The sequence below is a fragment of the Camellia sinensis genome, chromosome 9 (assembly GCF_055761805.1).
Source record: "Camellia sinensis isolate YWXY chromosome 9, ASM5576180v1, whole genome shotgun sequence".
Lineage (NCBI taxonomy): Eukaryota > Viridiplantae > Streptophyta > Magnoliopsida > Ericales > Theaceae > Camellia > Camellia sinensis.
Window position 1 is genome coordinate 86511682 of NC_138969.1, and position 21744 is coordinate 86533425.

Consider the following 21744-nt stretch of genomic DNA (forward strand, 5'->3'; position numbering starts at 1 on the left):
AGGTGATTGTTTGATATGAAGGTCTGAATATGGAAGGGGGTTTGTTTGGTTTCAGGTGTAGATGGACTGTTATGTTAGGTGTTTTGGGTGTTGGGGCAATTTTATTTTCCTTTGTTCTCTTGTTTGTTCGGTTGGTTACTCTCTAGCCATGGTGTAGTGCTAGCAGAGGATTGACTTGCTTTTTGATCCCAACCTAGTTGAAATCGTGTAGTTTGCTATGATGCTTATGCACTCACCCTCCTTTATTGATGATCATCTTTGTATTCCGTACATATGATTTTCATCAAAAAAGTTTATTTTGCTAATTAAAAAAAAAAACTTTTGTAAAAATTGACTTGCAGAATTTTTAAAGGTAAGTCATTTCTAGAAAAAAAACTATGCAAAAATGTTTTTCTGAAAAAATGTTTTATTTACTTTTTGTTCAACCAAACAATGGAAAATGAGTACAATATTTTTGACAAAAATATTTTATGTGAAAACAAACGGGGCCTAAGTGCATCTTCAAAATCTAACTATGGAATCACAACTTCAAAATCCAATTTCACTAAAAAATTGTATCTTGAAGTTGCAATTTTGAAATTGCGTTGCATATTAAAGATGCGATTTCAAAATCGCAACTTCAAGATGCAATTTCTTTATGACATGTTAGCAAGCACTAAGGGGACATGTCAACATGAAATCGCAAGTCGCTCTTGTGATTTCAAAATGAAAGTGGGTCTTCAACTTGCTATTTTAAAAAAGTGGTTAGTTTGATAAATAATTTCAAAAGTAGGTTAGTAGTTTTATTTTTTTTGGAATATTTAGAAAAAAAAATGCTTTACGTTACATACCAAGAAAATGTATTCAAAATTTTACCTAGAATAGAAATATGTGGATAAGATTTATTGTGCCTACGATTCGTAATGCACCAATTTTAAATATACACCATGCACTTTACTTTCATAGTAGAATTATGGATATTTTTCATGATTCCTAGGATTATTGATATTAATTATTTCCAAATATATATAAGTTTTCCGGTTTAGAAATTTGAAAACATGTAAATATGGGTTGAGTTTTTGTTAAGCTCCACTTTAAACTTCAGATAACTATTTGGGTCTGTAAGGCCTACCATAGGGTCAAAGTGAGAACATGAGCAAACATAAAGGGGGCAAAGTATAGTTTATCATTGTAATTACTCTCCTATTGATTAAAAAAAATAATAAAATAAAAAAGAAAAAGAAAACGATTATGTCCAACATAACAATAATTACTTATATTCCTTCAATAAATTTTGTGTAAAGAGTAATAAACTAATTATTACACATATGTCATTATTAAAATATACTTTTGTGGATGGTATAATTCTTATCCATAGAGAAAGCGGGATGATGCGTCCTTTCTTTTTACTTTGTCAAGAGAAACCAAAACATTAGTGATCACTCTCGACCAGGGTTAAGGAGGACCCTCTGACAGTCAAGTCAGAAAACTGTTTGGCCATTGGTATTTATATTTAAAAAAGGGTTCTTGGATTTCCTCTGGTCTGTCCTCTTTGCTTCACTTGCTTCGCCTTTTATAGTTTTTTTGACTTGAATCCCATCTGTTAGATCAATATTTGATTTGAGGGTTTTGTCCGTACTTGGCTCTAGTTGGGCAAGTGACCAAGTTGCTTTTGCCTTTGATCGTTGGATCATCCTCTTATGGACGACTTAGATTATATCAGATCGTAGTGGCTAACTTGCCAAGCATTATATTCGTTGGATCAGGTTGATCGGACGAACTTACCGTCTTGTAGGCCTGACCCATACTCCTATATTTGCTGTCTGATGTTTCCACTGTTGGATAGAGATGAATCCAACATTCCTCTTACATTCTACAGATCTTCCTTCTAAAAAGAGATCTTTACTTTTCATTGCTCCTCAAGCTCTTAGCCATGTGCCAATTTATTGCCAGTTTTCTCTAGTGGGCTCTTTAGAAGATTTATTTGGGCCTTCCCTTTATTTTGGGTTGTTTTGCCTACTTGCTTTAGGCTTAGGCTAATATTTTACCCCTCCACAATTGCCCATCTTTGGTGATCGACCTGGGTTGGTTGCCGAAGACATTGGTTCGATTAGACGATGAGTCGAACCACTTTTATTTATGACACACATCCTTTGATTTTGACTTTAATGATGACATCCGTCATATCGCTCTTTTGGTTGTGCTTTCGCCTTTGACACATTAAATGGGAAGTGCTCCTTGCCTTCCATCACACTACTTGCAATCTTTTCAGAAATCCAGATGCACATTTTTCTCTCTCCATCATTTGAAGTATTTGTCTACCTTTTCTATAAATTCATCTTCTCTCATTCTCTTGTGATTTCTCTGTCATTGCTCTTTTCACTTTCTAGTTGCCATGAATCGTCTTGGGCGTTTCTTTGAGTCTAAAGAAAACATTCAGGAATTTAGAACTCTCCATAATATTCTTGATGATGTTGTCATCTGTCTTCCTGTAGACAACAACAGTATTATTGAAGGGTCAAAAGAGCGGATTCCATTGCCCCTAATGGACATTGTTGAGAGAGGAGTCTGATACCATCTGCACCTCTTTTTAGGGAGTTTTTGCATTTCTATAGTGTATCCCCTTCTCAATTTGCTCTTAATTTCTTTAGGATAGTCATCAGAGTTATTGCCTTGAACAACATCTTAGGGGTAAACCTAGATCTCCAAGAGATTACAGACTGTTACAATTTTCGTCCCTACTACTAGAGAGAAGGTGAAATTCTACTTCAAGCCTAGATCGACGAAGCATCAATTAGTTCAAACACGGGTGTCAATGATATAGTTGTAATAGTGGAGGGTAACTGGGAGTTTCCTCCTTGCTAATAGGGTCCCTAAGGTCATCAGCCAGCTAGGTTAATGCTCTTCTTTTTCTTACGTATGAATTTAATTTTTCTGGTATTTACGCTGATACTATTACTTTGCTTTTCTTTTCTAGCTCCAGAGGTCTTTTTCCACCCAAACAAGTGGAAGGATTAGGTCAACATCCACTTCTTTCAAGAAGCTTGAGCATACAGAGGACCATTTGAGTAGAAAGGCTAAGGTTGTGCTGCTTGTGCCCTTTTTTACATTCCGTACGACGGCACTGTGGTCTTAACCGATGGCATTCCTCATAATGACGATGGTGGCTTCGATTTCTACATTCTTCCTTATCTTTGGGAGAACTTTGAAGAACTAGCGGCCAAAGAGGAGCAACCCCAAGAAGAATTATATGATTCTGAGATACCATTGAAGAACTTCCTAAAGATCGTCACTGCTTAGAAGTGCCAAATAGTCAGCTTTCTCTAAGCTTCTAGTTCAATCACCTTTAATTGACTTCAGCAATCGCCGATCGTGGTGGTTGACGATGCTCCTTCTTCTCCTCCTGCCACTACTGTTTCAGGGAGCCTTGCTCCTCTTACTTCTGGGTAGAAGTCCAGCAAACGTTCGCCTGATCAATCTCGTTCCTACTGTTGAATCTTTTATTGATGTTGCCTCCGAAGTGGCCGCCATTGAATCTCTGATCATTGTCATGCCATCTCCGAAAGATCGGCAGCTTACAAGCGTTGATACTGCTATGGGAAGTATCAAAGTGGCCATTACTATTGTTTATAGCTCTATTCTCCCAGTTGATGCTAGTGGGCTAAGTGAACAACTAGATGGAACCATCTTTACATTTCTCCTTGGTGGTAAGTACCTTCATTTGCATTTTTTTGTTTTCTTTCCTATAAATGTTTATAGTTGCTAATTTCAAGTTTGTCTTATAGGGCCTTTTTTCTGCTTATGAGGCTATGCCTCGTCATAAGAGACTAATCAAGGCTGTTGACAAGCTGAAACTCACCAAGGATAAGTAAGGTGAAAAGGTGAATGAGCTAAAATTCAAGCTGGCTACTTTTGAAAGCAAAGTAGTGGAGATAGAGAAAAAGCTTCAAACAGTAGACTCTGCGTTGAAGTCTTCGGCCCAGGAGGTTGCTACCTTGGAAGAAGAGAAGCAATAGCTCTTCGCTGTCCTAGATGTGTCCACGGTAGCTCACGACGCTATTGTTAAAGCTACGAAGGAGGAGGGATGCAATGAGACCATAACCAATTACAAGGAGCATTTCATCAAGTTAGAAAACCATTCGTGGGTTTGCTCCTCACTCTAAGCAAGAGATCAGTAGCGTCCCTACTAATGTACTGTCCTGCCGACAAAGTTTTTTGTAGAAAAACATTTGTAGTTTTGACTTTTGCTCTAAGCAAGAGATCAATAACATCCCTGCTGAACTAGTGTCCCTTAGACAAGTTTTTCGAATTCGTAGGTTTGTTCTTTACTCTAAGCAAGAGATCGGCAACATCCCTGGCAATGTATTGTCCTGTTGATTGGTACCTAAATGTTACACATTTTGTTGGAGATAATTTTGACAAGCAATTAATTTAAGAAAATCATAAATAATAAAAAAAATAACAAAATTAAACTTATAGTACTTCTGCAAATTGTTTATGAACAAGTTTGTGATTGAGGCCGGTGTTTGAACATTGTGTCTTTAAGACAGAATTTTGTCATCTCCAATGGTGCTTGAGAACAATGGACGTTTTGTCTCCAAGATACAACAATCACCACAAACGAAGATAACACTCTCTTTAATTGTACAACAAACCAAAGTTTATGCTTTGCACTTACAAAATCTAAGACTCACAGATGAAACAATGTATGAATGAATGAAAGAAAGGAATTTTTAGAATGAATAAATAGGAATGGCGGTAGCCTCTGCATAGGCTTTATTGGCACCTATTAGGTTTGAATGGAAAAGGCATGAAGAAGAAGATGACCCTTGGGTCACAACTTTTAAAATAAAGAGACACAATGAAAGGGTCGCACCCTTTCACTCAAATGAAGGGTTGCACATTTTCATTCAAATGGAGTTTATTTCAATTCACCACTTCTAAATTTTTCCAACAAGCCCCCACAAGAAAGAAATTGACGAAACAAGAAATGCAACAACATGCAAACTATGTGAGTACAAATCTGGAAATATCCTACATAGGATAGGTAACTTTTGGTCTTGAACCTTCTCTTGTAAAAGACTATTAGATTTACTGGTTGATTAGTGAACATGATGTCTGTAACATGCTCGAGGGGTTCTCGCATGCGTTAAACAGTTCGAACCGTCAATTTTTTTGATCTAGTCTTATGAGTGCAATGTGAAACGTAGATGAGAGTCTAGATTTGGCAACTTTTATAGAAACTTGATCTTATAGCAAAAACCTTGCTAGAAATGGACAACATAACTAGATCTTAGAGTTGTCACCAAATATTTTGGAAAAATTAGGAAATCCATGACTCGCGCCAAGGCCATTGTTCGTCGCAACCAAGGCTGCTTGGCTCGGAACCTTAGGAATGAGGGGGAAGGTCATTAATTGAGCACCCCGGCTCACCCAATCAAAGATCAGCCTCTACTAAACCACGATATGTATTTTATTTTCTATATATGTTCATATTCCGGTTATTAAATAAATACTAAAATTATTATGTGAAGCAAACAAGTATAGATTGTGTCATTTATTTTGAAACAATTCGATTTCATGTATTTTTTAAAGCATTTTAAACAACACGACGGAAACTTGAGTTTGCGACATGGAAATCAATTTTGTTCCAAATTAAACAACACAACCTCCATCCATAGGCATTCATAGAGATATATCAAATAAGCACATAGCCGCATGGTAGAATGCTAAACATAGTAAGAAAAACACACACAAATGGGATGCTAAAGTATAAAAGCTCACATATTTACTGACGTCCCGCGAACAGCTGCTAAACAACTTTATGAAATATGTATGATCTTATATACAAAATCCTAATGCAATATATACACAAAATGCGACTAGAGATTCGACTAGTAAAACATTACATGTGAGTTATCTCAAGACATGAGGTAGCACACAAAATCACATAAGAATTAATTAAATTTATAGGTGCAAATAAGTCAAATCTAAATACATGAAATATAGATACAAAGCATGGATATGATAAAAAAATAAAATATGATGCTATGTACAAAATATGAAAAACGAGTAAATAAAAGAGATAGAAAGAAATGGGGTTGGAAGACATACATAGAAAGGGGTAGAAAGAGGCGGGGGCTGGGAATTATTACAATACTGAATTACTACAAAACCAAATAAAAAGATATGGGATTGGAAGATTATTACAACACAAACTGAATCTAAAAAATCATATGAATAACATGAAAAATTTTAGAAAAAGTTACTATTCATTCACCGGTTACTATTCATTTGGCGGAACACTATTCATCTGCTGGAAATTATTCTCTTTCTTATTGAGTGAATGCTTTATTTCGCCCGGGAGGACTTATTTTGCGGGAGCGCTATTCATCTGGCGGAGTACTATTCATCGCAGGTAGTACTATTTACCCTCTCTGATCTTTATTTATCTTACTGGATACTTTTCATTCGCAGTTACTATTCATCGTTGGGGTTACTATTCACCGTCGAAGGTTACTGTTCACCACCGTAGTTTACTATTCACCGCCGAACACTATTCATCCAACAGTGTCACATTTCTAACCAATTAGGTGGTTTCGACCTACCATTTGAAGCAGTAAATTAAACAACTTATATAGGTGGTATGGCACCGCCCATTCAAAATGATAAATTACAGTAGTTTATTTACAACAGTAAATTACACTAGACATGTAGATGGTGTAACCTTCCTTTTAAAGCGGTAAAACAGTTATATAAAAAATAAACAGTAAATTACAACAAATATGTGGGTGGTGTAGCCTCCCCTTTAAAGCAATAAATAAAGTAGTAAAAGAATTCAATCAAATTATATTACATTTTTAAATTTAAATGAGAGTTTGCAAAAATTCACCTTTTGGAGAAAGGACAAATTTTTTTATTTACAAACTTTCTTTTGATCACACTCAAGTTTGTGGAATGTATTCTCAGTTCTCAGTTCAAAATTTAAAATTTCAGCTTTGATGGTATTTTGGATGGTGTATTGGTGAAAAGGAAATAAAGAGAATGAAAAAAAAGATTTGGTTCAGAAAAATAAAATATCTGATATTTTCTTTTTCCCTCTCTTTCTTCTTATTTTTTTCCCTTCTTTTCTTTCTAACCTTTTTTTGATTCTTTTTCTCCTCTTAGAAAATGAACCGCCTAGCTCGTTTCCCCCCCTTCCTTTTGGTCTCCCCCCGTCCCTCTTTTATAGGCAAAAGAGAGGAGGAAAAAACAACAAACAAAAATTCAGTGGATGGGAGAAGTTCTTCAAATGGTGCACAGTAAAAACATTATGCAGCACTGTATAAAATTGAGATTTTCAAACAGTGGGATGATTTTCAAAAGGTGCACAGTGAAAACACTGTACATTTTATAATATAATAATATATAAAAGGTATTATTTGCAAAAATATATGTACAAATAACCAAAAAATATAAAAATATACAAAAACATGTAAAATTATAAAATAATAAAAATGAATGGACTAATAAAATATATTTTAACGAGCCAAATATGTAACATAATTTGGCCAAAATTAGCCAAAACAGGTGTAGGTTGGTATTAAAGCTTAAATTCCATCTTTCCACTGAGAATTCTGTGAGATAGCATATTCTTATTTTCATCATTGGGTAATCAAAAGAAGCGCTTAACTCTTAGAGCCAGTCAAAATGGAATGTCTACATTTGCCCCTGTTTGATAGAACTCGAAGTCATTTCATGACGTGAGTGAATGTCAATGCCCAAAGATGACTCTTTCTACAAGGCCGTAAGACTTGGGCAAACAAACAAGATATAAATGCAGGTGGTTGAACCCGAGGGTTGCTTACATATCCCTTTGCAAGGACTCAAACCAGCATATTTGAGAACCCACAGATCATATTTGAGAACCCTAGATCCCAAACATTGCACATAACAGGAAAAGAATAAACACCCCTATAAAGGGTAGGGTTATCCTGTCCTAGCATTAACATGATCGAGGGTTTCACTATTCACACAAGTAGCATCATACATCCGGAAATGGGGTAGCATCATGTTCTAATTTTGGAATTTGCTAGAGCTTACTATATGTACTAGGTCAGTCTTGGTCAAAAAGGATACCTCAGCAAGACACCGATATACCTGTCCAATCTAGCAAATCAAATGATATGTGGTGATCTCGATTCCAAGGCTCGTGCTCCCACTATATTAGAGCCCATGTCTGTCTATCTACCTGAAGTCGAATAGCCGTCTAAGATAACAGGTGACGAGCACGAGACTTAAGCACACCAATGCATGCAATACAATGAACATATAATTGAAAATAAAATTCATACCATGGAGTTCGAGTCAAGGTTTCTTAATATCCCCAGCAGAGTCGCCATAAACTGTAATACCACCCGGGGTGTTCTTGGGCGCATTAAACAATTCGGACCCTCGATTTCTTCAATCTAGTCTTGCGAGTGCAATATGAAATGTAGATGAGAGTCCAGATTTGGCAACTTTTAAAGAAAATCTATTTTATTGCAAAAACCTTGCTAGAAATGGACTATATCACCAGATCTTAGAGTCGCCACCTAGTATTTTGAAAAAATTAGGAAACCCATGACTCGCGCCAAGGCCACCGCCCGTTGTAACCAGGGATGCTTGGCTTGGAACCTTAGGTATGAGGGGGAAGGTCATCAATTGAGCAACCCCCCCCCCCCCCGGCTCACCCGATCAAAGATTGGCCTCTACTAAACCATGATATGAATTTTATTTGCTTTATATGTTCATATTTTGGTTATTTAATAAATACTAAAATTACTATGTGAAGTAAACAAGTATAAATTGTGTCATTTATTTTGGAACAATTCAATTTCATGTATTTTTTAAAGCATTTTAAACAACTAGACGGAAACTTGAGTTTGAACAACACAACCTCCATCCATAGGCATTCATAGAAACATATCAAATAAGCACATAGCTGCATGGTAGGATGCTAAACATAGTAAGAAAAATATACACAAACAGGATGCTAAAGCATAAAAGCTTACATATTTATCAGCATCATGCAAACAATTACAAAATAAAGTTAGTAAAGCATGCATGATCCTATATATAAGGTTCTAATGCAATTCATTCACAATTTGCAACTAGTGATTTGGTTTCTAAAATATGACATGTTATTCATATCAAGAACATGAAGTTGCGCACAAAATCGCACAATAATCGATTAAACCCACAAATGCAAATTTAGTCGAATCAAGATGTATGAAACATGGTTGTAAAGTATAGATATGATGATAAAAAAAATATACTACGTATGTACAGATATGAAAAGCAAGTAAAGAATGGGGTGGAAAGAAACAGGGCAAGGAATTATTACAACATTTGAATATTACAAATCCGAATGGGGGGAGAAAAGAAAGAAAATATTACAACAAGATATATTCTCATTGATCTCTCTTAAATTAAAAGAAAAATCGGAAAAATAGAAGCTTTAGGGCGGTCTTGGAGACCGTTGGAGATTGTTTTACTCAACATCGGGACACTGTTGGATTCTATCTAGGCGAGGTTGGCCGGCCTGCCAAAAAATGAGCTGGCCGGCCAAAAAGTTGGCCAGCCAGCCAATTAATTGGCAGGTCAGCCAATCAAGGCAGGCCATAACTCTGTTTTCACTTTCCAAGCACCAAAGACAGAAACAAGCAGGGAATATGTGGGTGGCTTAACTAACCACTCCTAGTTAGGGTATAACAAGCTTACAATATGAAATGAAATTAAAGCAAAACGCTCAAAATAAGAAAGAAAGTACAAGAAAAGAAAAGTGTGCAAAAATTCACCTTCCAAGAAAAGGATTTGATTTCTAAACTTCCTTTTGATCACCTTCAAGCTTAGGAAGTGTACTTCTTAGTTGTTAGTTTGAAAATTCAAAATTTTTGTGTGAATGAGGTTCTTGGATGTTTAACAGAGTGTGTGGGGGAGTTCTCTATTTTCCTCTCTTTTAAAAACACTCACTCTCTTTTGATCAATGCTGCTAAGGCTTAGCTATATTAGAGGTTTTGGGATGGTTTTGGTGTATCAAGGATCGAATATTAGTTTATAATAGTATATTTGAAAATGGGAGTTTTTGGTTCAAAGCTTAAACTTCTCTTTTCTCTCTCTAACTTTCTTTTCTTGGTTTCCAATCTTCCTCTCCTAACATTCTGATCACTTTCATATAAGCAATACAAGAATGCTTAGTGGAGAAGGTGGTGGAGGACAAGGTTGAAAACAAAGGCCATAAAATGACAAAGGCCAAGGACTTTGTTAAACGGGCCAGCTCTCTTGACAATGAGAGATGAGCAGATACACACCCTGCAATGCTCAATCAAGCAGGTGGGAGGGGACAAGGTGGAAGGCAAGGATGATAGAGTGACAAGGATGGTTACATTGGATGCTCCTTTTGGGGTAAGAGAAAAACGCTCTTTTGACAATGGAGACCAAAGGAAGATAGTGGAGAATAAGAGGTGTGTATCTCGTGCATGCATGTATTAAGAAATGTTTGGAATAGTTGGTTAGACATCAATTGGCCAGCTGGCCAACAAAGTTGGCCGTAACTGACTATTTTGTACAAAATAGGATTTTTCAACAGAATTATCATCTTTCGCTCTTATTTCCACACTATTCTTTGCTCGATTTCCTCAGAAAATTGTTATGTTGAAGTTTAAAAATGAGCCTCGTAACACTACAGAAATGTTCAGAACAAAGAGCGGAAAGAAAGTTTCAAAAGAGAGTTTTGAATGGGGCTTGAAAACTTGGCCAAAATAGGCTTAGGGTTGAAAATAAAGCAAAACAAATTCCATCTTTCTTACTGAGGATATTGTGAGAAATACCTTATTGTTTTCATCATCGGGTAATCAAAAGAAAGCGCCTGAGTCTTAGAGCCGGTTAAAATGGGGTGCCTACAATGTCTTGAACTATTCTGCCGTTGGTGTAAACTGAGACAATAACCGATCACACAATTTTATTTCCATACACAACTTGATTCTAGCGATTGTGTCCATTTTGGCCTTGGACAATTCTTGGATTCATGAGTGCTCTAAAGAATTTAGCCTTTTCAATTCTCACAGAATCAACCTAGTTCACACTCATATAGGTGATTCCCATTAAAAGTATCCTGTTATACCCCACTTGAATTTCCAACCTATGAGTCTTATTAAAAGCAAAACTTAACCTATTTATCCCTATAGGTAATTTATATCTCATCATAGAAATGGTAGGCGTTTTACTCCTTAGCGATTCTAGTGAGTCATTCTTAATTCAGTTATCCTTTTAAACCTAGATCTTAGGATCTCCAGTCAACTAGGCTGGGTTGTCACTAAGATAACTCTTAAGTGATAGGCTTTAATCCCATTTCCCTCGATGATCACAACATTTGCTCTTTGGTCAAAGCCTTTGTCAACAGATCTGCTGTGTTTTCTTTTGACCTTATAAACTCAATGAAAATTATTCTATTAGAGACCAGTTGCCTAATGGTGCTATGTCTACAATGAATGTGACGAGACTTACCATTATACACATGATTTGTGTCCTAGCCATTACGGTTTGACTATTGCAATAAATGCAAATCGTTGGCATAGGTTTCAGCCATATTGGAATATCCTCTATGAAATTACGAAGCCATTTTACTTCTTCTCCTGCTTTGTCTAAAGCAATAAATTTAGATTATAATATGGATCTAGCTATGCAAGTTTGTTTAGAAGATTTCTAAGTGACCGCTCCACCTCCCAAGGTAAAGACATATCCACTACTAGATTTAGAATCCTTAGTGTCAGATATCCAATTGGCATCACAATACCCTTCTAAGATCGTTGGATATCTAGTATAGTACAACCTATAGTTACGGGTGTATCTTAGGTATCTAAGAACCCTAATTATTGCTATCCAATGGTCTTTTCCTGGGTTGCTAATGAATCTACTCAATTTACTCATTGCATCTGCTATATCAGGACGTGTGCAACTCATGAGATACATTAGACTTCCAATTATTCGAGAGTGATCCAATTTTGATATCCTTTCATCTTTATTTTTCATTAAATGAAGGTTAGCATCCGCATGTGTCTTTACATGATGGTTATCATGCTTGTTGAATTTCTCAAGAATTTTATCAACATAATGAGTTTGAGACAAAACATATCCTTCAGATGTTTTAGTAATTTTCATTCCTAAAATCACATCTACTACTCCCATAACTTTCATGTCAAACTTAGTGTTCAACATTTTCTTGGTTGAATTGATCATCCCACTATTGCTACCAATAATTAGGATATCATCTACATATAGGCAACAATGATATAACATTTCTCAGTGTTTTTAACATAAACACATTTGTCACACTCATTGATTTTAAATCCATTTAACATCATGACGTTGTCAAATTTTGCATGCCATTATTTTGGTGCTTGTTTCATACCATGCAATGATTTTACTAATTTGTACACTTTCTTCTGTTTTCCTGGAACGACAAAACCTTCTAGTTGTTCCATGTAGATTTCTTCATTCAGATCACCATCCAAGAATGCAGTCTTTACATTCATTTGATATATCTCTAGATTGTTTAAAGCAGCAATTGCAATTAACATTCTAATGGATGTGACCCTGGTTATGAGTGAATAGGTGTAATTGTCAATTGATCACAAGTCTTGCTTTGTAATTGTCAATTGATCCATTCGGTTTCATTTTTATTTTGAATATCCATTTATATCCAAGAGGCTTATAACTTGGTGGAAGATCCACCAATTCCCAACTATGATTTTGTAAGATGGATTCAATTTCACTATTAATAGCTGCTTTCCATAAATGAGCTTCAGGAGTTGACATTGCTTCTTTGAATGTTCGAGGCTCTTTCTTAAGTAGAAATGTTAAGAAGTCAGGACCAAAAGTTTTCTCAACTTTGGCACTTTTACTTCGTCGAGGTTGTTCTTCGAACTCTCCTCCTTGGCTTTTTTTAACCAATTCTTCACTATTATCAAAAGCAATATCATGAGTCCATTTAGAAATACTAATCTCTTGAGTGAATTTGCAAGAAAAAATATTTTTGAAAAATGAAGCATTCCTTGACTCAATGATTGTATTAACGTGGACCTTCGAGTTGTCACTTTTATGTACCAAAAATCGATAGGCACTACGATTGTTTGCACGCCCAATGAATACACAATCAATTGTTTTAGAACCAATCTTAACCTTTTTAGGGTCTAGTAATGCTACCTTAGCTAAACACCCCCACACTTTTAAATATTTATAGGAAGGCTTTCGGCCTTTCCATAATTCGTAAGCCATTTGAAGGGTTTCTTGTGAGGTATTTTATTCAAAATATAAATGGCAGAAAAATAGCTTCCCCCCCCCCCCCCCCCAAAAAAAAATTTTGAGGTAATGCCAAACTTATTAACATAACATTCATAATTTCTTTTAAAGTTTGGTTTTTTCTCTCAGCAACTCCATTTTGCTGAGGTGTATAAGCCATAGTAGTTTGATGCACAATTCCTAGTTGTAAATATAAGTTACCAAAGGTGCATTGCATTCACCACCTCTATCACTTCTTAATGCCTTAATTTTTTCTGCCTAGTTGTAATTCAACCTCATTCTTATGTTGAATGAATTTTTCTAAGGCTTCATCCTTGCTTCATAGCAAGTACACATAGCAATATCTAGTCCTATCGTCAATAAAAGTAATGAAATACTTTTTACCACACCGAGTTTGAATAAATTTCAAATCACAAATGTCACTATGGACTAAGTCTAGTGGCTCAGTTTTCCTTTCAATTGATTGAAATAATGCTTTAGTTAATTTTGCTTCAACACACATTTCACATTTGTGATTTGAATCAATGTGAAATTTAGGCAAATAATGAAGGTAAATTGATATTTGCAAGGTATCATAATTTACATGATCTAATCTATCATGCCACACTGTAGACGTCCCCAAACGTCCCGGGAGGATGAATCCCGTTTTGTTCATTATGGGCTCACTACAGTTTAGGACTCGATGTCACAGTCCTGTATCTAATCTCGCAGAGTGCAATGCAAGACCGATGAATCATCAAAGAGTCCAAATCCAACAAATCATTTTTGAAAACAGATTTTTTTGAAAGAAGTGCCAAACATGGACTGCTTTGCCAGATACTGAGTTGCCACCTAAATATTTTATTTTTGGGGAATTTAGAAAACCCTGACTCGTGCCTAAGGCCACGTATCCGTCATCACCAAAGTTGCCTCGGCTCGAGAACTTGGGTACGATTGGGAAAGGTCACTTCGTGAGCACCCCCGCTCGCCCGATCAAAGATCGACCTCTACTAACCATGATATCTAGTTTTGAAAACATTATGCGTTCTTATTCCAGTTATTAGCCTAGATTTACTATGTGATGCGCACAGCATACAAGTATAGACTGGATCGCCTGAATTGGAACAAAACATTTTATGTTTGTTTTTGAAAGCGGTTTGCTACTCGCAAGTAGGCTTAAAATACAGATTTTGCCACCCTCGGGTGGGCTTAGAAAAGATGGTTTTGCCACTAGCTAGTGGGCTTAAAACTCACAGTTAATGCATTATTCCAATTCAGATAATCCAACCTTCACCCACAGGCATTCAGGCAGGTATATCACATAAGCACATAGCCTCATGGTAAGCATGCTATCATGGCAGTCACTCACACACATGCAAGGATGCTAAAGCATAAACACTTACCGAGTACTCCGAGCCAAAGAAAGAAGCTAATTAGAAATCATGCATGAATCCTAACTATGTTGAGATGCCTAATGCAACACATACAAGAATGCAACTAAGATAGGCTCAACTATTCTAAGATAGCATATGATGATGCTACAGCTAACACGTATTCAACTTGAAATTGAAATACAATCCAGTTAGTATGTTGCACCGAGCTCGGTGCATGCAAGACAGATGAATGGATGCAGATATGCGAGCATAAGTATGCTAATTGAAACATGCCCTAAACTAACCATCATAAGCTGGTAAATAAAAGGAAGAAAGACGTGGGGTTGGAACACATACATCACACTCACGCACACTTATTACAACATTGCCCTCGCTCGGAGGGTTCGAATGAATATTACACAACCAAAATAAATAACGAATTATTACACAACACAAATTACTTAACAAATGAACTAGGTAAGCAAAGTAAACTAGCATGCTATGCTACGTGCAATGGACTGCCTCAGCTCTGCTCGGAATGATAGAGGGTGTATGCATGCTCAATTTGCCTTGTCGGTAAATTCCATCGCGATGCCTTGACTCGCCTTTGTTTGCAATTGAATCCAGAAACTTGCACAAAGCTCTGAGAGGTTGAAACTCCACTTTGGGAAGCTGTGGGAGGGCCACTGACCAGCTATTGGGCTTGGAGACCACCCACCGACCAGTTTATGTGGGAAAAACCAAAGGGGGTGGTCGACCTGCTAGAAAAGCTGGTCGGCCGACCAGTTCCTGCCTCCAGTTTCTGGTTTTTCTACAACAAAGGCAAGAGAAAGAGAAAGCAAGGTATTTGCAACACATGTGTGCACGACTACTCTCCCCGTCATTGCACGAGCTCTAGGGAGTGTAGTCCTCGATCCTCATGCCACCAATCACGCATCTCGATGCATGATGGCCGAGGAATCAAATTGCACGACTCGATGTGAAATGAATGCACATATGAACGTAACAAGGCCTAAACTCCATCATGGATAATCCGGAGTGTCGGCGACCGGGAATTGAGACACGTTTCGTCACTTGGGGTACAAAACGTCCCTCGTTTCTCGTGTTTGGACTAAACCCTACTCCAAACACAATGCAATATGCATGATATGCATGAATGCAATTCTAACATGCAATCCTAGATGCAATGCCACTGAATGACGCAAACATGCAAGGGATGAAAATGCAAACATGCACCTAGCATATACAATGCTAGCACTACATGGCATGCATAATGCTCATGAACTAAATGCGACTAACAACCTATGGCATACTCAATGCTATTAACAACCTAGCATACACAATGCTAACAACATAACATGCACAACACATTGCAACATGGCATACACAATGCGAGGTGGACTTAAACCAATATGAGTGGACCTCAGCGACACTCAAATCAGTGGCCATATGATGGAAATGAGACAACTGAAACACATGCAAATATGCACGATGCAAGGGACCGATCCTATGCAATCAAATGACACTTTACCAAAGCATGGTAAAGGATGAAACATGGTATACAAACATGCAATTTCCAGCTCTGAAATAATGCGCTCAGTGGTCCCGAATCATGGAAACATGTCACCCAATACATGAAATAAGCCCCGAAACTGAAAACTAGGCAAATGCATTGAACCACAAGTATGCAAAGCAAGCATTATTTGATCACGATGCATGAAAATAGAGCCAAGGCAGTCCTAAACATGTACCAAATCAGTTTCAAGCATGACCAAAAAGTGCTAACATGAAGGGCTAAAACAACATGCGACATAGGCTAGTAAGCATGGTTTACATGGCATGTATATGAAGCACAAGAGAGATCACCAAACCAGCCACAAATAGGAACATAGTATGCTAAAATATGCCGAAATAACCACTGAAATGTATCCAATGCATGCAAAAATGATGGGCTCCTTTGGAAGGCCAATAAGGGGGTTGTTCTACACATGCATGATGGACACACACAATGGAAAAACCACCTCTGGAAAGAGGTTCTGAGGGTCCTTAAACCCACTAAAAAGAGCCTGAAATGGGTCTAGAAAGATGCAAATAAAAGCCCCTTTGAGAGGCCTTGAATGGGATTGTTCTACACATGCATCAAAGACACAAAATATGGAAAAATGGGCTCTGGACAGAGTCAAGGCCAACCTTAAAACTCACCAAATAGGGCCTGAAATGTGACTTCACAACATGCAAGTAGGAGCCCATTTGGAAGGCCAACAAAGCTAGTAAAGAGAACAAGGGGTGAGAGGGTCACCCCTCTCTGATTTTAGGGCTCAAAAACACATCTAAGCCACTAAAAATCCACTGGATTTGAGTGTCTAAAAGCCCAAACCAAGGTCAACACAAATGCTCTAATGTATAGCCTTAAACATGAGGAAATGAAGCATGCAAAGGAGAAGGTGACCCCAAACAGAGAAGTGACCTTAATCAAACATCAAGAGGGGCTCAAAATAAGACTCTTTTCAGTTTATAACAAATCTCGAAAATGCTCACAAGTAAGGCTAAGATAGGAAGTAAAATATGCCTACAAAGAGGGATAGAGCATACAAGGAGGTAGAAGACCTCAAACAGAAAAGTATCCTTAATCAAACTTCAAGAGGAGCTCAAAATAAGACACTTTTCAGTTTATAACAAAACCCAGAAATGCCTGCAAATAGGGATAAGTTATGAAGCAAAATAATGCAAAAAATGGGGAAATGAGGACTTACCCTTGTTGCACAGCAATGCAGCAAGTTCTGGACCAAGAAGGTGAGTCTTCAACCTCTGAAAAACAGTTCCAAGATGCTTGGATGAATGGTGGAGATGGTAGGCTAGGAGGTGTAGTGTAAATGGCCAAGAATATTAGGGTTTGGAGCTTGAAGAAGAGAGCTATGGAGGGTGGAGTGTATAAGCCTCAGCCAAATGTGTCTAACCCTTGCAAATGGAGGGGGAGTGTTTGTTTTATAGAGGGGGAGAGATAAGGCTTCTTGGAGAAGCCTCAAGAGAGGGTCAAAGCTTCTCAAAGAAGCTTAACCAAAAAGGGCCAAGCTTCTTGAGGAAGCTAGACCAAAAGGGTCAAGCTTCCTCAAGAAGCTTGACAAAAGAGTCAAGCTTCTTTAAGAAGCTAAGCAAAAGGGTCAAAACCAACTTAAAAAGACCAACAAAAGGCTTAAAATCTCGGACAGTGGGTCAAGTGCTACACAGCTGGCACAACTGTATTGCACTCAAGAAGGCCAAAAAGCAGAAGGCTGGCCGACCAACAAGGTGGTTGGCCGACCGGGTCCCCTGGTCGGCCGACCAGGGGTCAAAAGGGTCAAGGTGAAATACTGGTCGGCCATACTAGAAAGGTGGCCTCCCAGATGAGTAGAATACAGTTGTATAGTGGGAGACCAGAAAATGTGACCTAGGAGAGAGAAAAATCAGCTTTCTAGCAAGGTTCAAAAGGGTCAGGAAGAAAAGCTGGTCTGCCTACCCATATTGGTGGCCTCCCAGATGAGTACAACACAATGGTGGTATGGGAGACCAGAAATTAAGATCCAAAAGTGAGAAAAACCAGCTTTCTGTCAAGAAAACTGGCTGGAGGAGAGAGAAAATAATTTTCAAAAGAATTGTTGGTCTCCCACAATCCTACCACCTTTTTAACAATGAAAATAGGGTCCATACCAAAAATGAACCCTAACCGATGCAAAACGAGGGTTTGGGGGCCAAAACACGCGGCCTGGGGCCCCGAAAACAGGCTGTTAGGTACCGGAAGTGGCATGTGACCACGAAGGTGGTCTCTCTGGCCACAGTGTCCCTCAAAAGAGAGGAAACAAGGTGTGTGCCAAAAATCGGAGCAAACAGAGGTAGTTAAGCGGTCCTGAATCGAGTCACACGGCCGACGGCTCTGAAAATCGAAAACTGGTCTCCAAACGGGAAAAATGGTCTACGACCACGAAACATAGCCTACGGCCATTGAGAGATGGTCTACGAGACCTCTCCCTCTCTTCGAGAAGAGAAAACAGAGAAAATAGGACCTGGTTCGCAAATCGAGGCAAGGCGCAAAAGGCTCCGAAGTTCGGAGGCAAGGCTCGCAACCGAGACTCTGAAATCCCAGAACGAGCACAATATGCATCATCACCGAGCGCTCAATTGGTGACGTCTGAGTCTTAAGGTTGGTCAAAAATGGGGTGTCTACAGTTGCCCCTCTTTGACAGAACTCGAAAGTCATAAGTGACGGGAGTGAATGTCAAAGCCTAGAGACGACCCATTCTTGACAAGGCTGAAGACTTAGACAAACAGGCGAGATAAACAAAGATGTGCCCGCAGGCATGCCCATAGGCAGGGGCAAAATGTAAAATGATATGCACAAAGCTGAACGCAACTCATGATCATGCAAAGCAGCAAGCTGTAATGAAGCAAGTATTCACAATAGATGCAACAGTTTTAAGCAAGAATGCAAAGCAACAACTACATTTCATGCAGTTTAAGAATGCGGAGAATCATTCAATTCTCGCCACGTCCCACACGGAGAAGATACGATACCTGCGCGGTTCGTCTGGTCGCACCAGCCTCAAATGAACCGTACATACAATATCGTGCCTGCAAGAGAGAGAAACTTAACAAGTGCAACATAGTTAGCAACATATGTTCAACACTATGTTGAGCGCAAACGAACAAGGTGCCGATGAGAAAGCGCATCGCAATGCAAGAAGAAACGTGCGTGACAACGCAAGTTAAGCATGGAGGCATGACAATATCGATGAAACGTGCACAACAATGCAAGTGGTGCGTATGAGAATGCAAGTGACACGCATAACAATGCAGGATAAATGCAAACTCGAATGCATATTTGACACAAACAATGAGCAAAGAAATGCAAGTTTTGATGAAGGCGACTCAATCACGGCCTCTGGTTTACCTCCCGGAAGGGCCACAACATATTCAAAAAGGATACATCTCGCTCTTGACGAGTAACGATGAAACACGCATCGAAAGTTCGAGTTGAAGTTCCCGCGGAGGGATTTCGCGACGAAAAGTGCACTTTCCTTGTACTTTCTCGAGTGCCGGGGACTCCGATCACTACCAAAATTTGCAAGGGGTTCAAAGAGACCTTAGAGACCACCTTGGGAGCACCACCGACCAGGTGTGGAGGCCATTGGAGGTCACCGACCAGGTTTGGTAAAGGGGGGTGGTCGGCCTACCAGAAAAGGTGGTCGGCCGACCACCTAGCCCAAATTCGGGGCAATTTGGTACTTTCACACTTGGATCTTTAAGTATACTCAGCCAAAGCTCTTTTTGCTCACATCTTCAGATCTGAAATCACCTTCTCCTCCTTCCTAAACTATTTTCTCCCTCAGATCTGCACTCTATACGCGTTTTCCAACGTCCCACACAAAGTTGTTTCGCGAAAACTTTTAGTTCTCTTCACTTTGAACCGATTAAATTTTGATTTCGGCGCTTCTTTCTCCATTTTCACCACTTGAGGTAAGTTTGTCTCAATATTTGGAACATTTTCTCGGGAGTTGACTTTTGTTGACTTTTTCATTTCCCGAGAGTTGACTTTTTCCAATTTTAGCTCATTTTGCTCATTTTTGCTCCTTTTTGCAAATTTTTCGAGATGGCGGGTCATTTTCCTTATGGCGGAGGTCCTCCCAGTGCCGGAGGTGAGCCGGACATCATGTCCTTACCCCCGAGGATTCGGTCCTTCGATCCCGAGAGGTATCACCCTCGGGAGCATATCCTTCCCCGGGCCGTTTTCTACCATTTTACTAATTTTGATGATCGAGCACCCGTGGATCTGCTATTGCGGGAGCTGGAGTCCCACCTCTCTCATCAGGCACGGGAGGTATGTACCTCACTTTTATGTTTTTCGCAATTATTAGGCATTTTCTATGCATTTCATGCTTTCGCTATGTTTATTTGCTCATTCTAGCACACAGCTTGTTCTGAACACTTAGTCTATAACACAGTATTCTGTTTGCATCTGGAACACACAACCCAATCACTTGAATTTCTGAACGCGCGACCCGCATATTGATTGTGAACACACAACACACACTTGTTGAGAGTTGAACACACAGCCCAAACTTTGAATTTCTGAAGTCTGAACATGCAGCCCAAACACTTGATGTTGAACACACAGCTCGAACTTTGAGATGAACACACAGCCCACTGATTTTGAAATCTGAACACACAGCTCAAATACTTGACGTTGAACACACAGCCCAAACTTTAAGATGAACACGCAGCCTAATTGATTTTGAAATCTGAACACACAGCTTAAATACTTGACGTTGAACACACGGCTCGAACTTTGAGATGAACACACAACCCACTGATTTTGAAATCTGAATACACAGCTCAAATACTTGACATTGAACACACAGCTCGAACTTTGAGATGAACACACAGCCCACTGATTTTGAAATCTGAACACACAGCTCAAATACTTTACGTTGAACACATGGCTCGAACTTTGAGATGAACACACAGCCCATTCTTTTGGATGAACACACAACCCACACTTGTTGAAAGTCGAACACGCAGCCCAAACTCTGAGTTTCTGAACACGCAGCCCAAATTTGAGGTAAACTTACAGCACACACTTGTATTTGTACACGGCTCACAGCATTGTATCTGATTTGGTTTGCACACAGCTCATACATTTCATTTGCACGCAGCTTATTCATTTCATTCTGAAACTGAATACATGTGTATATTATGAATGCATGTGTCTTCCCGTGTCATACGAGGATATGGCTCCATTGTTGCGAGGGAGTGGTATACAGAGCTCCCGGAGGTCGTCCGTGATTGGGTTGACAGGCAGGGTTCGGACCCTTTTGCACGAGGATATCTCGCTATCCTGCTAGCAGGACATTGATGGGGGCTCTTGTAGAGAGATGGTGGGACACCACCAACTCCTTCCATTTCTCAGCCACCGGGGACATGACTATGACCCCGTTCGATTTCGCTGTACTGACAAGCCTTGACGTGGGAGGCTGGGTGATCCCTTATGATGAGGATATGGGCGAGTGGGAGGCTGCCTGGATCTATCTATTGGGAGCTCGTCCACCGGTTGACAGAGCAT